Genomic DNA, 18,395 nt, shown 5'->3' with positions numbered 1-18,395 from the left:
TAGCAATAGCTCTCACACTGTGCAGAGCGCCCTCGAATGAACTTCCCTGTGGCCCAAAGTCCCTGGTGACACACAGAGATACTGCAGCTCATCTTTTAGTGAGAATGTCTGTGCCTTTTACCATTTTACCATCTCATTTTCCTTTTTTTGAAATTTTATTTCAGCCTCCCGGTCTTCCTCTTAAAAGCCACCATTTTCACATGGCTGTTCCTGCAGCCATCCTGTCCAAGTTAATGGTGGTACCTGGGCAAATCAGGGAGACTTTTCCCCTTCAGGGTCTATATGGGAAACCTCCTTGTGAATCAAGGCTTCAAAATGCCCTGGGAGCTGCAATGTTTTTCATGTGTTCCAATCACCAATCTAATTCCTTAACGCCCTTTCCTCCTGAGATTTCTGCAGGGTTACCAAACCATGCTGAACCTCAGCAGAAGGACCTAGGTGATAATCCAGGCACCTTTCTGCCACAGGAGCAGTTTGACTTCTCTCTTCGTTCTTCATACTACCTCCAGGTTCAGATGTCTGAAGTCTGCAGGTGACATGTATGTTATTTCATCCTACATAAAATCATCCAAAACGTATCCATGTTCTCTGATACTTTTTTCCTTAAATATATCACTAGAAATTGATTGCTGATGGTCTTTTCCAGAAATGAAAATAAGAGGCAAAAATAGCCAAAAAGCAAAAACCATTCTGGGGTAGCATTTTTGTGACACCTCTGTGGTTTCAGAGCCTACCTCACATTTTCAAAAGTAATTATTTCCACCGTGGATTCAGGTCAGTTTTGAAGAAGAATCCTACCTCACTTACATGCTTTTGCAATTGCTCCCTTCAGCTTTCAAAGGTCGACTCGCTTGCCCTCCTGCACTGTGCTGCTGTCCACAGACAGCCCGAGATGACTGAAAAGCCTCTGCTGAGCATGCATCAGGGCTTTACAAACAGACTTTACTGGTGGGGTCATGCTGTGAGCAAAGATCTATTTTATCTTACAGTAAATTGGTTCTCCGTCTGGCGAAGTCCACACACTGTGGTAGCACAGGTATACGGCATGAAGAAAACTGTGGGGAGGTTTCATGTAAATTATAAAATCTGAGCCTTTTATGAAAAAATATGAAAATGAATGGTACAATGAGCACACTAACCTTTGTGGGTTTAGTCTGATTATTATTAACATGGAAGACATGGTAAAGAAAATCCCACACATCTTTTACAAAGTCCAAACGAGAGAGAACAAGGTCTCCCCAAGTCAGCTCCCCAGTCCACCGGAGGCTCAAAGTTAAAGCCTCTAGTAGTCTTAATAGCAGATTTCCAAGCCACTCTGGTGAAAGCAAAGAATTTTCTCATATGTGCAAACATACCTGATGATTGGCATAATCCCAATGAACACACATTAGGTCAGTTAAAATATTCCAGTGTATTGACATTAATTCCACAGCTCAGGACCAAGATCATGTTCTCATTTGTCTGAATAACAAAGCATTTAAATATTTAGTTCAAATATAAAGACTTTCAGCCTATATATACAGGGTGGGGGAAATCCAGGGGACAAAAGTTTTCCTTGTAGCATGCACTGTGCTGATTTCCAAACCTTGGCAGCCATGCACACGACACAGCAACAGCAAAAGTCTGGCCAAGACAAATCTATAAAATTTGCACTGTGTGTACACCTTCTCCATGCATGAAGGTCTAATAAGCCCAGATACTTTCTGCCTCTCCGAACAGTCGAGCTACAGAGGTTTCCCCATGGATTCTAGCAGGGCCAGGAGCATGGAGACTTTATTATGTAACAACCCACATTTTTTTAGTGAAAATCTGGAATACGCTTTATTAGTTGGGCCTTTGTTTGGTCAGGAAATACCTCCAGACAAATGTGATGACACAGGCATTTTTAATTTGCCACTTCACGTTCATAGCAAATTAGGTGATTTTACTTGTTATTCCCTCCATTAAAAACGACAGGCTGCAAGGTTAGCAGTTTCCCTCAGAAGCTCTTGATGACATTACAGACACACATAGAAAGCACAAGCACATCAGAATGAATTAAGATCACCTCCCTTGCCTATAATCTAAAACACTCCATGTGGTCTCTCTCAGTATCAGTCCCAAATGCCAACACACTGGAACAGCATGTGCAAGTGGTTGGAGGTAAGGGAAGAAGAGGTCAAATTCTGTGTGCTCCATACAATCAAATTTGTGGTATAAAACCAACAATTACCAGCGAAGTGGTGAGTGAAAAACAAACGTCCTATCTATTACCCAATTTTGAATGCCAATGCGATGCCCCCAGGACTCTTGGTCCTCAGTTATTTTTTTGACATATTTGGTAATGTGTCAAGTCTTAATACCTGCTCTCAAATGGAGTTGAGTTTTTCCATCAGTGAGCTCAAAGTCCTTTTCATTTTAGAACAGACTTAGAAAAAGGACAGCTAGGCTGCTGCTGAAGTATAATTTGAGGATGTATGCCTCTGTGAATTACACTTCTGCTTAGCATAAATAGGAAAAAATGTAGCAAAAATGATGTTAAGTGCGAAATATTTAATCTTGACTGAATATCACTGAAGCAGGTCCATGCAGACCCAAAAGAAACACTGATAAAGAAAAAAAAAAGACAGGGGAAAAAAGCTGTCCTAGCTCTCTGTACAGTGAGGATTAGGAACTGAAATGTGGCCAGCATAGAAACATGCACTTTTGCTGGACTTCAGTCCAGATAATATAAAAAAAAATACAGATTATGTAGTGCCGGGTAATAAAAGAGGTAGCCGTGGTGAGTCTGCAACTGCACGTTTTTTGGCTGGAGGTTTAATGAATGAGGCTGAAGGTCTGCCAAACAGTGCTGAACGAGACTGACGCAGCTCCTGGGGTTTGCTTAAAGAGGGGAAGCATCAGTGGAGGTCTGCAGGCCAGCCATGGTGAGCGGGTGGGAGTTTTGTGGAGGACCTGCTGCTCGATCCATTAGCGGTGTGGGACACTTCACCTGCACACCGACGTCTTCTCGGGAAGCACGGGAGTTACGGCTGTTTGTGTAGGCTGGAGGACACTGTGTGATCCCGCCTCGGTTGCACATTGCTATTTTATGGCCAGGCAATGAGGTATGGCTGGGATTTTGAGGAATACCAGGTGTGTGTCGGAGAAACCGATTTCCATGTCGGGAAAGCCTCCTGCACTCAGACCCCGCAGTCCGGCCGGCTGGGTGGGCCTCCGCCTGCCATCGGTGTCCCCAGGAGAGCAGGAGTGCTCGCCCCACCGGCCAGCTGAGCCAAAGGCCACCAACATGCTTCGGTGTGGTGGTGGAGGGAGCAAGTGAGGAGGAGGAGGAAGGCACAGCTCCGCATAGAATTTGTCTCCCAGGGCCAGGAGCTGCAGACTTTCATCTCTTCCCACCTCCTAACTGGGCTCAGAGCCTGTGTATGACCTTTTTTCCCCAAACTGCTCTGAAGTTAGACACCTAAATCTGTCAGTGAAACTCAGGCTTCAACACATGAGGAATAACCAGGCTGCTCTCTACACACGCACTTTTGAGAGGTACTTCCAGAGTCAGTTTTGGGTGCATTTCTGTGCAATGGCTTTGTATACGGTTATCACAAATGCCCCAGCATGTGACTGGGCAGAGGCAAAAAGTTAGAGGGAGCCTTTTCCCTTCAGGTCAAGCAAATCTGGGCTGTGTTTGTAATCACTACACACAGTTTCCAGGTGCTGGATGGTCACTGTCCCTAGCAAGCAAAATGTCCTTTCAGAGTTCATTCCAATCCCAAAGAGATAATCCCACGATGAAAACATCATCTCACTAGCAAGGCACACTTCCTTGGAAGCGACTTGAGAGATGAGACACAGACAGTTTGCAGATACTTGTTGTCGGCTCTCAGAGGTGCATGGTCTGCAAGTCAGAGAGGTGTGAGCATGGCATGAGCACTTGCTCCTCTTTCTTCTGCTAGATGAGGCTAAAAGGCAGAAAATCCCATTCTTGCATTTTTTTCCAGCTTCAGATGAATAACGCTTATTTTTAAAGCAAGAAGAAGCGCCAGATGCATTTTCAGATATACCTGCTCTTCTGTCACCATGCCTCACCCTCTTGCCACCTCCGCTCTGCTCACCAGTGTGTGGTAAGCACTCTCTGTTGACTTTGTCTGCCCTGCAGTGTTTTAAGCCTATGTATAATTGCTGAGAAATCCTCTCTACCTAAGAGTCAGAGGAGACTCTTTCTTTGTGTTTCTTTTTGCTCAGAAGGGGCTGAAGCAGCAATCTTGACTTAAAGGCTGACTCTGATTGGAAAATAAACAACTATAAAGTACAATAAATCCCATTGAAGGGTCCAGTCAAAACATCCCAATGAACAGCTAATGCTCTACTAACCAAATCCAGATGTCACTGCCTTGTCTGGCACTAATTGGTTGACTGGAGAGTAAGTAACTGTGTAACCTGAAGGAAATCTCTACTTCTTGCACTTGGGATGAGTTGCTAAGGCAGAAAATGGTTTGGTTTTGTTGTGTTTCTTAATTTCCTAACTACAGAGAAGTTGCAGGCACCTGTGCTCATTAGGACCTCTGCTAACATCTTCCCAGTGGCAGGACACAGTCCTATTTCAGGCTCCTTAAGGCACCTCGCAAAAAGTTTCTCAAGATCATGAAGCTGCCTTTGACATATGATGTTCCTTCATTCCCAAACATTTCTAGGTTTATTTGTTTAACCCAAGGACATGCCCTAGCAGATTGCAGCTAAATTCTTAGATAAAGGTAGTTGCAAATTCCAACTGTAAGTGTTTGAAACACCAAAGAAAACACCAAAGAAAGCAACTGCTTTCAAATGTAACTAAAAAAAAATAGAAGTAGAAGACTGGAGATGAGTTTGGAATAGAAAGTAGATTTTAAAAATAAGATTAGTCTGATGTACCCTAATTCCTGCAGCCTAGAAATTCCACCTCTGCCTGCAAGACTCCACATTGGCAGGAGACACACAAAATGGCTAACCAGGATTTTCCAATTATTTTTTTTAGGTATATTTGACAGGATCATATTCTATATTCACATTTTAGAAACAATTCTGTGTAATACTACAAAGCGATGTGTGTGCCTGGAAGTATGTCCTCTGTTTTACCAGCATACTTCCCAGTGCCATGATCCTGCGCACATTTACTTATGTTGTTTAACTCCAAGCAAAGACATCTCATTGGCATCAGTAACTTCCATGACATTAAGAACTGCTACTCATAATTAATTCTTGGGGACCTAGTCATATCCTGAGCACGTAGAATGAAGTTCTGTGAAAGACCTTCCTAGAAAGTTAGTTAATAAGATTCTGTTAAAAGAGATTACTATTCATATTCCTCACCATTTTAAATTAGTCAGTAATACTAATTTGACCTTTAATTAACTTTAATTTTATCAAATAACATACTAACATGAATTTTAATGCACATTTCCATTAGCATCAATGACATGTATTTCATACTTCATAAGAGCATTTCAGAGCTATGCAAATCTGCACACCAAAATCTAATATTGAGCTTCTGCTCACTTATATATAACTGAATTTTTAGTGCTTGTAAAAAACCAAAAAAGCCTATAATCTATCCCTCAAGTGTCAAAGCCATTTTTCCAGTGGAGCACTGTACAGTGGAGCATCTGTCTGGACACATCCAGCCATATCATGATCTGCAACGGAATAACACAGGATTTGAAATACAGTAGACAGTTGTGCAAAGCAGGAACAATGAAAATTATATCCAGCCTTTAATCCAGGGGATTCTGGTCTGAGCTCAGCCTCCGTGAATATACATATCCATTCTGCATTTAGTTCCACATATTCAAAAACTGGATGTTCCCCTAGAAAAGTCACATGGGAGCAAAAGTGAGATTAAGTAGCTTTCTCTCCATGTTTTGTTATTAGTATTACACATGTAATACGCAGTCACATAAGCAACTGTGCTGCACAATCGTCAGCAAAGAAACTAATTTCTTCCAAGATACCAGAAGGTTTCACATTTCATGTATTGTCTTTATTTTGTTCTTGACCTTGGGAGAGAAGGGATGGAAAAAAAAGTGGGAGGTTATTCATACACTGTACATTTGGAATCAGAAAAATTTTGATCAATTTTCCTCCTTCAAGTCTGAGTGAAGGACTATTTCCTGCCAACAGGACTCTGCAAAACCGCCTCCTTCACCAAAATTCTCCTTTCATGCTTTTAAAACTGCCAGAAGCTGACCAGGCTTTGGCAATGGTGATACAATGCAGGATTTCTCTCCTGTGGTTGCTGAATATGTATCAACGTCAGTAAAACTTCCACCTTGCTGGTGCAAAGTGGCATCTGTTAGCAACCTCTCAGAAAGGCTGAGGACAAAGCAGGGTCCGCCAAGAACCATCTCCTCTACCTGTTTTTTAACTTTTGACTTCTCAAAGGTCCCAGGCTGGTTTCTCTCACCAGTAGGAATTAGATGTGCAGCTTCAACATCAACAGGAATTTTTTAAAATGTGTAATATGTGAAAGTACCACATTTAAGTAGACATGTATTGAACTGCTCACCATAGGGGAAAAACCTTTATTAACTGATAAACTGATTTTTTGATCAGTTTTATCTCAAAAGTTCCTACAAAGAAATTGTGGAATGTTAGGAAGAAAACGTCTATAGGAGTTAAATTTCTGTTTCCATTGAGATGAGTTAATTAGATAAAATGGATAAACTCTGAAACAGGTTTTTTATACCAGTGCAGAGCATCACTGCTTACTGACGTTTAACATTAAATATCTTTCTCTATCACGAACCACTTTAGAGCACTAAAACATATCTTTAAAAACCAGTCTTCGACTTTGGCAGCAAAGTTGACTGTTAAAAGAAACTGTTAACATTCAGTTGAGTGGCATGTGGAAGAAAACAGGCAAAGTAAACTCAAGGGTTAATGAAAGTAAATGAGATAATCCTCATTGATCCCCCATAATCCCCACGGTCTGAGTGCAACTGTCAATCACTGGGAGAGACTTTTTTCTAATCTATCCCTCTGTGAATAGGTCATTCCAAACTGAATATACTTTACATACAGACATGTATTCAAACAACACACACATGCTGAACATATAACAAAAATCTTAGCAGAGTAAATTCCAAAATGAAGGGGAAAATAAAGCATAGCTAAAAATATGGCATGTAAATTTTAAAAATATAGTTTCTTTTACTAGTTGAAATGTATTCAAGCTGCCTGTTCGTACTAACTCGCTGCTTCACATGTAAACTGGTAGCATGTAATGAATCTGTTAAACCCCTCCTCTGTAAAGGAAGAAAGACTGTTCCCATAAAATTAAAACTTACTGTTTAACAGATTGACCTAAGCAAAATATGCTCTGGAACATCAAAGAAATTATTTCAGTCCTTTTCAGAGAACTAGTGACATAAGAAATGTATTAAATCAGATGATGGCTTAGAGGACCCCAGCATGTTGCAGGAGGAGCAGTGCGTGCGAGGGAAGGGCATGGAGAGTTGGGCAGGTGACCTGTCCCAGCTGTGTTCAGGCAGTGCTGCGGCCCTTCCTTGACAGTGCCAACCCCATCGAAGTTGCCTCTTTTTTTGGGAACCGCACTACTGCAGGGCTACTGCCACATTGCCATGGGCATTTGGACACGGCGGCAGAGGGAAAGGGCTGCTCTGGGTCTCTGTGGAGCCTGAGCTCATCGGTTTGCTCTTCCGAGAACTGCACTGGATTCAAAGGCGGTCTGAGGCATCAGTCTCTTCCTTTAACTCTTGTTTCACTTTGGCCCTTAGCTACTCGAGCAGTGCTGTGCTCTTCCTGCACCGGCACAACCAGGGAGGGATGTGTACAGACAGGCACCAGATGTGCACTGCCAGAGCTGGGGAAGGAGCTTGCTCAGGAGGTGGCATGTTCCGGGGAGGTGAACACATCTGGATTACAGTGGCTCCAGCTCTGTAGTCCAGATTTGCCACAAAAGTTCAGTTCTAAACCCATGCCTGATTTTGTGAGAAATTCATCCAAGATGCCTGTGCATAGAGACACTGTTATTTACAACATTTATAAGTACCTGCTTATTCTGAGAAATTTCCATCTAGTCCTTTGCTTCTGGAATTCTTGATAGCGTAGACATGATGCTTAGGAACATGGTTTAGTGGTGGACTTAGTGTTAGGTTTACTGTTGGACTTGATGATCTTAAGGTTCTTTTCCAATCTAAATGATTCTATGATTCTATATTATAGCAATCACTTACAGAGAAAGTCTATAGGATTTAAGAGAAAGACAATCTTTCTACAGAGCGTTCAGACCCACCTGTAATAACGTTATTGCATGCTGCAGCAGAAAAGGAAATTGTCTGTCAAAGGTTTGGCATAGAAACGCTTCACACCACCCAAAGGTACCTCTTGATTACCCAGTGCCACAGCCATTTTCCTCCTGTAAACATCCAGAGCAAACTTTGCTGCCTAAGCCACCACTTCTAACCTGAGGCTGAGTTGAAAATAAGTGCCCCACTCTCAGGTTTAAAGAAAACCAGCTTGGTAGCCATTTGGCCTGCAGCCAGGATTAAAGTGTTAACTCCATGTCTGTCAACCTGTCACTTAAACATTTACCGAACTACTGACCACTTCTATTAAAAGACCATTAAACCAGGATTAAGCTTTTCCAGGGTTAAGCTGATGTAAAAATGCAAGGAATGTCACACTAAGGGCAGATCATTTTATTTGTACTGTAAACAGGCAGAAGATGGAGGATAAAATGTTACGTGTTTATTAAATATGGGAATATATACCCCTGCTTTGCATTTTCCCTTCTTTCGGCTTCCTAAACCCAGATCCCATTACTCAGTGCTCTGATAGCTGCAGACCATCACACAATGAACACGGAAACTTTCAACTGCCTTAAACCCAGCACCGTCTGCTTTGCAACAGGTCAGGGCTGCTCTGCCTGGAGGGGGGATGCAATACAGAGTCCGGCCATAGTGCGGGGGAATAGCCACGGTTATAACACAACATTTGGTTAATGTGTCATGTCATAACCTGAGACCGATTGTTAAAAAAGGACAGTCTCATCAAAAGCAAGAGCTTATTTTGAGCAGTCTGTGAATTTATTTTGTAGTAGTGTTTGCAGCCAAAGACAGGAGGCTTGTGCACAGTCAGGGCATGAGAGCTGCTCTTCCTTTCAGACTGTTTTTTTATCTCAGGTAAAGCAAGTACTATTGGAAAATGCACAAAGTTCTACAAATCTTTCTTTCATCAATTAGGAGAGAGTATTATTTCTGAAAATGGTCAAAAGAAGATAAAAATGACCCATTAATGAAGCATACTGTCTCATTTTTACCTTTCTCAGTTCTCAGTAACTCAGTGATGTACCACCTAAGAACAAAATCCTGGAAGACACCACCAGACACAATCTGTACTTACAGTCAAAATGGACTATCCAGCCTTTCTGTCTCTGGTGACTGAGCTCACTCGATGCTGTTCAACACCGTTGTGGGATGAGTTACGCCATCCAGGTCAAGAAACACACACATGTATCAGAAAGCAGCTTTTGGATTGTTCAAATCTAGTGGGTCTGTAGACGACGCTTTAGGAGAAATACACAGACTCCTAAGAGCCAGCCACAGATAACATTAGAGCTAAATAACTAGGTCTATAGATAACTACAAACTCAAAACCTTAACAAGGAGGATTAGGAACCAATGCTAGTTACCCTTGCTAACTACTGCGAACAATGTGTCCTTCTTGTGACTTAACCCTTATTAAATGCTCTGATTTCCATACAGTACTATATGTAAAAGCAATAAAGAAGTCTACCAAGGAGTACCAGGCACCTCAGTGGAAGTCCCTCCAGCTGAGCTCACCAGGTGCTGTGACGGGACACGTGAGGTTGCTCCTGTTGTCTTACATTTACACACTACCAGCCCTTGCTAAAGACAGGGTGCAAGGCCTGATCCAATTTGGGTGTTCATATATGCCACCTAATTAGTTCTGAATAAAAGCACGCTAGCCTGTCTGAACATTGGTGCAAAGACATGACTCATAGAATATTTGGTGTCTACATTCATTACCTACTATTCTGCAGAGTTTCCAAATATAAGCCATTGAGCAGTTCTGCCTACATAAAGACCATAGAACTGGCCATTCCCAAACAGGGAGGTGCATCCATTTAATGAGATTTCTGACCTTCCCCTTAGCCCTCCCCCCTTCTCTAGCCTGTTATCTATATTAAATATAATTTTGCTTTCAGGAAGTATCTATGACAAGTCCATCTGAAGCAGGGCTTCCAGTATTTACAGATATCAAAGAACTGGTCTTAATTTCATCTGATACTTTAAAAAGCCTTTTATTCTAAAATAAATTATTGAAATGTGGTATTGGTAAAATGGGTTGCTCCAGTAATGGATTTACTGTGATGGTGTAATCAATTTCAGAGATTGGATTTCAGGATAGAAACTATTCATCACTCTCCATGTCAATGCAAGGTTTACCTTCACACTGCGGTCACCCACTGTAGCTTATGGATACCAAGGGCAGAGGAGGATCTGTTGGAGGAAAACTCTTTCTGGTCATTTTCTTTTATTGTTGCTGAGGTCAAAGCCTCAGTTGCTGGCAGAGTTTCAGCAGCTCCACGGCATCATGGTGCCAGCTGGGAAGATGCAGAAGGACTCATCCCTATGCAACAGCAGGCATCCTTAAATATCCCATTGACCCACCCTGCCACAATTCAAATGCAGGCTTTCCTCTCTGTGTTTTCTCACTTCTCTGTCTTATTTCAGGATCAGCAGAGCCTTTCAGTAGGTAAAGGCCCTCAGGGGTAGAGACTGCAATGGTTTTAATAGGAATGACATGACGGGGAGAGACCCTGGAGTGGTACAACTTCCCATCCTGTAACATAAAGCACCCAGCACATGAGTGATGCTAATGTGGGAAGAAGAGAAGCTGACGTAAACTGTCCCTCCTTCCCCCTACACTGGCCCTCCCTTTCAGTAAATTCACACCTGAGGTTTTTAACAAGCTGAAATCCTGATAACTGCAGGTACACCTACCCTTCCATAGCTAAAAACATATCTCCTGGGCCTCTGCAGCAAAGGAGGAGGCTGAGAACAGGAGCAGTTTAGTCTTGGAGGCCAACAATGACAGGATTTTACACCATATTTATTTTTGCTCCATAGAGGCCCATGTGCTTCTATTAGCATACATACATATTCGCAGTCTCATTAGTCCCTTTTTCTCCTTGCTCCCTGCCTGGTAGAGCCCTTTCAGTCCTGCCAGGGCCACAACCCATGGAGACTCCACCAACCATCATCAAACACAGCTCATCTGCAGCATCAGTGGCAGGAACAAATGGCAAATCTAAGCCTTGAGACATGAAAAGCATGAAAGCTATTTTTCCATCCTCATCTCTAATGAATCTTGTTCTTTATTCCTAGAAAGCAAAGTCAACTCCATAAATCAAGAAGTCTGTGGATTTGGGGTTTTATATTAACACCTTCATTCATGCTTTGCTGTGACCTCTTGGATTGGGGTGAACTATTCTACTGTGCTGGGAAATGGCAGCTCTGGAGCCAAATTTAGCACCTAGAAAATTTCCCTTGGCTCTTAGGTGCCATAATTTTAAACCTGACTCCCTCCTTAAAGACAAAGTCATGTCTACATTTGATTTCAGGTGTTACATACAATAATTTAAGAAGTTAAATGGGGGCCTGGCAAGTCTCTGACTATGGAGGGGGGTGGAAAATATTATTTGGAGCCAGAAATGCAGCTTTCTTGGCTATGGTCTGTACTCTGTCTACCAACCTCAGCTCTGCATTTAGTCTTTCACTGACTTTCTCAAGTACTACAAATGGTGAAGTTTTGCTCAGCTGGAGGATCACCATCAATAAATTCAGCTGGATTGGAATACGTAATGAAGGGTGAAAAACTGGGCCTGTGATGTTTATTTATAATGCCTCTTAAGACAGTTAAGAGTAACTGAAAAGTCTCTGGAGTTTTAGACCTTTCTTCTCGCTCCACTCCACTGCTTCCACTCCTTTTGCTGTTTTTTCATATGAAATATGGCCTATCCTGGATATTTATTTAAATCAAAACTCTAAAGAAACTCACAAAAGGCACTTTGCAATGGTTAAGACAGAGTGAACCACAGCAAGAAAGCTACTGATGATGCCTGTGAAGGAAGGGCTTCTGGGAAGGGAAGCAAGAGGGTACTTAAGGTTCCTCTTAATGCTGTGTTTAAATGAACAAATCCTGCATTTAAATGCACCAATCCTTCCAGCCATCAATGCAGAGCTTCTGCTTTACTTACTGTCAGATGTGCCCACCTCCTCAGCAAATCTGTAAGAAACGTAACTCAGTTCTCATTTCCTTAGACTCTGTTCAGAGCTTTTGATTTTGCTCAGGGACAAGATGAGGCAGCTGTATGTGTTCCAGAGACTCAGTATTTTCCACCTGTGGTGACCACACTTGAAACTGTAATAAATGAGCTCTTGCAGTGCTTCACCTTCTGCAATCCAGTGCTGACCAAAACAGATCTACACAACTCAGTGGTCACCAACACTAGTATATCTACTTTGGAGGTGTTTTTGGAATGGAAGGTGCTGGAAGAGATCAGGAAGAAGAGGCAACAGTGAAGGGGGATGAAACTGTATCATAAATTAGACTTTTACTTAGAATTTCCAAACTTTGAATTTTGTATTTGCAAAACAGCAGTAATTCCAGTGATGAATGAAGAAAGAATTAATAAATTAATTAATTAATTTATTAATGATCTAGTATTCCTCACTGCTCAGATAAGATGTAAGGACTCCAAGTACTCTAAATAAAAAAATAATCTATTCCCAAATCTAACCATCATGCTATAAAGGCCTGTTCCTGCAACTGTTTTGTGTTTCTTAACTTAGAAATATCAATGGACAGAAAATAAATTAAACCTAGAATACTCTTGCAGACTTCTTAATCAACTGTAAAAAGGAAAAAGAAAAAAAACTACCCACAGATACAACTACATTCAGCAATAACCTGTAGAAATCATAGCTAATGTCAACTGGAGTGCAGGATGCTATGAAGTTATCAATGCTGTATTAGGTATATACATATCTAAGCAGAATCAAGCACTCTCCAAGGAAACTTTAAGAGCCACAGATCAAAGCTTACTATCTGACTCTGGTATAGTGCCGCAAATACATTCCTGTGGATCTCAAAGACCATATACCTGGTGCATCTCTAAAGAGATGAGCTCTCAGACCTCAGATCTTCCCTCAATGAGACAGCAGTGCCTCCTGCTGTACTCCAGGCTGCATTTATTCCCAGAGTTCCAGCTCTGTCTTGTTTCAGTTACCAATGAAGCTATGGCTGGCATTTTGAGAACTGAGATGCGTAGTGGAAGATGTGTCTAACTGGCCTCAACACCTCTGGAAACATCAGCCTGTGTCACAGAAATACACTCTGCACAATCCAGGTGGGACAACAGGGGAGTTGTGCAGTCTGTGAGGCAGCCTGAAATACCCAAGAGGTGTTCTATTCGTAAACCAGCTTTTAATACATTTCGGAGTATGTTTGAGTATCACAGCACACTGGAGCTAATTTGTGGTACCCACAGGGTTTCAACCTACTCGGACATGCTCCCCTCCTCTTGCTTTAACAGATTTCAGTACTAATCTGCAGGAAGCCCTGCTGCAGCACTGCGACCTTCTGCTGAACAGACTTTCACTTGTGCTGACCCGTGACAAACTATCACAGTTGGGGAATGCTGGCTGTATCACAGCCCACATGAGTGCCAAGTCTAGCTTAATCCAAAAACATCAGAAAAAGGAACTTGGGGTCAATCTTACTTAAGGAATGTGCCAAACTTCCTGGAGGTCACAGTGAGAGAACAAGCCCAATGTTTTACATCTGAAATGGAGACACAGAGAGGTTTTAAATCCTTTTGAGTCATCAGCCTTTAAAGCAGGTAGACTAGCAAAATAAAAGAGGGACTTGTCTCTGCTCTGGGCTGTAACTGGGAGCCTTTCACTGGAGATGGTTCTTCCTCCCCCTCGGGGTGGTTTTCTGCATATCAGGTAAAAAAATCTCTTTGAAAAACAGCAAGTCAAATCTTTCAAAACAATCATTATGATAACAAAGAAGAATAATAATGTTAAAGACTACTCTGCCACCACGACTTCCACCCAAAAAGTTTTTGAACACTTTGCAGAAACTATTTATCAAACCTCAGTGCAGGGCAGCCAGCTCTGGGGAAGAACATCAATAACAAACACCTCCACAACTTGGTGTGGTCATTTCTCACTGCGGTCAGAAGAGCTTTGCTGGTGAGGATGCTCGAGCCAGAGGATGAGCCTCTGGGCTGTTCTCAAAGCACACCGACAGGCATTAGCAGGCCACTGCCCTTCCCTCCCCAGGGCTACATTAATCCTAATAACATGCCCCCAGTACTTACCCCAGATGCTGGTACTGCTGAGATGGATGTCTCTCTGTCCCACCCTCACACCATCTGATTCAATCTTGTTTGCCTGACTTCCAGGCTTTGGGGTTACGTAATGTCTGCAAAGCAGTTTGACATCTTCGACTCAGAAGATGCCATGGGTGCAAAGGATAGACTTTTCATTCCCAGGCAAGTTTTAGACAACCAGTAAGTTTCACAGCACATCTGGGAGACTTCTACATTTTATGTTCGGAGAACATAATGGAGGTTACATGGTTTCTAAAGATCACCAGACAAAACTGTGGGAGTGCCAGAAACTAGGCCTAGATAACTAAAGCTTTTCAAACGTCCTGTTCCATTAGATAAATGTCTTTTCTACTCCTTTTCCATTAAGGATCAAGAAATATCCTAACACTCTAGCTAACAGAAAGCAGAGAAGGACATTTATACCTAAAAGAAGTCTCCTCAGGGAACAGGGTTCCCAAACAACCTTCTTCATGCAAGTGCCAGTTCAGTGACAGGGGAGGAGGGGTTAGTGGACCTGGAAGCTGTGACACCTCCCTTGCCAGGACTGCCTGTGACTGCAGTGCTCCTGCCAGCCTGGCTCTGGAGGCTTGTGCCAAGTCCAGCTTCACTTGCAGTAATCCCCTGTCATCAGCATGGCCAGGAAAAATGTAGTCTGCAAGCTGTGATGCCAACATTACTGGGGTGATGAGCCGTAGGAAGGAGTGCCAGGATGACTGTTAGCTCTTCTGTTGCAGAAGTGGTAGCTAAAGATGTAACTGAGCTGTGGTGCAAAGCCTTGCGAGGATGGCCTCAGCTGAGGAGAAGGGAGGGAGGGACTGGTTTGAAGGCAAGAAGGTATGTGTGAACACTGGTAGAGTCACTCCAGACTTATTCTGAGGTAAATGAGAGCAAAATCTTGGCCTTGTGCATGTGCAGCCAAAAGTGAATGTATGCAAAACCTGAGTAACATGAGGGAAGTATTTCTCTTCACCTCTTTCCTCACCTTTAACCATTTCATACCTCTTTTCTTTGTCATCCCAGAGGAAAAGCCTGATCCATCAGCTGACAGGCAATCCACATACGATTTCAAATTTTCTTGAAAGTCTCCTTAGAAACACTTTTCCTTAGAAAATTATCTGCTCCCTCTGCAGACCAAAGAGAGCATCACCTTCTGAGCATCTCTACAAACTGAGCCAAGCTTCTAAATCTTTGGCAGTTCAAAACTCACAGTATAAACTGGGAAATTTCAGTTCTTCTTCATAGCTGTAACTGAATTCTTAGAACAGAGCAAGCACTGCACTTGGACAATCATGCAAAAATATAAATTTGCATTATTAAGACAGTATTCTTCAGCTTCATTGACTGTCTTCTTTCCAAAATTGTCCTTGAGAGTAAGTAGGAGTAATCAGAAAAGTAATCCTTCTGACATCAATAGGGACGTGAGCACGTGCCATCCTTTCTGAAATGAAATAGTTGATGCTCACTGTCAGCTGGAGGAAGGAAGATGTGACCACACCATCTATCTGTATTCTTACCACAGACATTTTGTGCACAGTAGCAAGAAATGCTCAAAGTGAAAGTTTTTATAAGGGAAGGGGAAGAGGCTGCTCTACTACATTAAGATCTGTAAAGGAATATTTGCAGAAAGGGAATTTTGAATTCATTTAGGGAGAACTTAAGAAGAAAATACAATGCTAAAGATGGAGCTTTATATTCAGAGACCAAGGAGAATTGTCTTGTGTCAACCACCTAGTGCCAAACTCTGCAAGTTTGCAAATGAACTACACCCGCAACTAATGGAAGCAATGAGCATGCATCAGGCTGCTGCAAGACAGTTCAAGAGTATGACTTGGAATATGTTAATTGGTGTTAGTTTTGTGATCTGTTTTATATGTTCCACTGTCTTTTTGCTTAGCTGTATCTCACTTGCTTATCTGTTGAATTTAAGCATCCCAGCTCCATTTCCCAGGTCACCAGTCAAAGGGACTTACCAGAGTAGGTTCCTTAATTTTGATCACTGAGACAGGTCCAGTTATGATTGCAGAGCTTCATTTATCCTGTCCAGCCAGAAATTACATCTGACAGACTTTCTGGCTGCCACAAGTCTTCCAGAGCCTCCCTGTCTCAGCAGAGCAGCAGCTTCCATGCTAACCTGAAAAGGCTCAGCCAGACAGCTAAGAACTCATACTTTCTATCATCTCTTGCATTTTTTTTAGATGAAATAGCCTGGGTTTGGCTTTCTCTGCAGAAAAGACCTTTCCTAAGTCTTTTTATTTCATGTGTATTCACAGCTTTGTGCCAGCATCTAATGAGACCCTGAACCAAAGCTGACACAGTCAGTCTCAGACAATAATCTCTTCTTGCAGTGCACATAAATACTTTTTGGACTGGTTTCCTTTCTCTCAGGCAATTATAGGTGATTTTAAAGAGACAGATGTTGTTAGATTCCTCCTTTGTCTGACAGGCTTTTTTTTTTTTTTCCCTTGGTTCTCTCTTTTCTGAATAATAATAAAAAAGTTGGCATTTCTGGGGGACTTCCCAAATTTCTGACCACACTCACCACAGGGTTGCATTCCAGCATAAAATCCCAGCCATTTCCTGTTTTTCTGTCACAACTAGTAAACAAGCACCCCAAAAGATCATCATTTATAGGGAGGAGCTGTGGGTAGTCTGCTGACAAATGCAGTTAAGTACAATTTTATATTTATGAAGAACTCTCATCATAAAAGACAGAGGTATTTTTCTTACTTACTATACACTTAACAATGATTTCTAGCTGAGTGTTTTATTACAATCTGATACCCAGAAATATCATTGAGGGAGGGATAAAATTACCTGTTACAATCCTTATGAAGATCCTGGCAATTAGAAAAAATTAAGATACCCATTAGCATTTTGTAGCTCTCACCAAGCTGCTTGCTCCAGCCTCCTGACCACCTTAGTGGCCCTTCACTGGACTCCCTCCAGTTTATTAGTATCTTGAACTGAAGAACCCAGAACCAGTGTTTCGTTCCAGGAGAGGTCACACAGCTGTGCAGCAGAGGGGAATCACCATTTTCTCCAACCTGCTGGCTGTGCTTTTATTAACACAGCCCCATATGCCTTCATAACCTGTGCATTCATTGTTCCTTCCCTCTTCTTGCCTTCCCTGTGAGGAGATGAACAGATTCCTTCAATCAAAGATAGTTTTCATGTGCTCTTTATCTTTGCATTGTGCAAGAAAAGACTAACAATATGAGGTGTTACTGGTTTTGCAGTAACCTCACAGTTTTTGGAAAAGTTCAGTCTTAATTTAGCCTACTTTACAGATATACTCTAGATCTAGGAAAGCCTGAAGGAATTGAAATGGGGCCCAAAATTGAGGGCTTGAGCAAATGTTAGACAGCTGCATGCATCTTTCTAAAGTAAAACAGATACTGAATGTAGCTGCTTGGAAATGAGGATTTTCTGCTTCTGTTATGCTTGTCATCTTGCAAGTTCTTGTTGTTTTATTTATCAGTTTGGATGCACCTGACCTTGTCTGTTCCATCTTGAAAACCTCCTTGTGCAGAGACAGCAGCTGGGCAACTGTTCCGCTCACAGTCCCGAACAAAGCAATCAAATAACCCAACAAGTTATAGATGTTTGTTTTGGGCACTATTTAAGCAAAAAGGGTGGAAAAGAACTTAGTGAGGTTCACCAGAACAGATGCAGAAGGAAATCCCTCTGGTTGCTCAGCTCACTATTACCGCTGTCCTGTGGCTCTCTCTGACATGAGCTCCCCATCTTCTTCCTCCCAGCTGCCCCTTCCAATGTCCTTACCTAACCAACATGGAGCAATAAACTCATCAGGGTAAAAAAACACCCTGTAGGGAAAGAGAAGAAAAAAGTCACTCTTTGTACAAATTTCTGTGCTGACGATGAAATTGTCAAATAAAAACATATCTCCCCTCCAATCATGGGAAGATGTCAAGCACTGAGTCTCTTTTGCCTGTCCCTGCTCTCCGCAGTGTCTGTAGAGTGATTTTGAGGAACTCTCCCC

The sequence above is a fragment of the Strix aluco genome, chromosome 17 (genome assembly GCF_031877795.1).
Source record: "Strix aluco isolate bStrAlu1 chromosome 17, bStrAlu1.hap1, whole genome shotgun sequence".
In the NCBI taxonomy this organism is placed as follows: Eukaryota; Metazoa; Chordata; class Aves; order Strigiformes; family Strigidae; genus Strix; species Strix aluco.
This window is presented reverse-complemented; position numbering follows the sequence as displayed.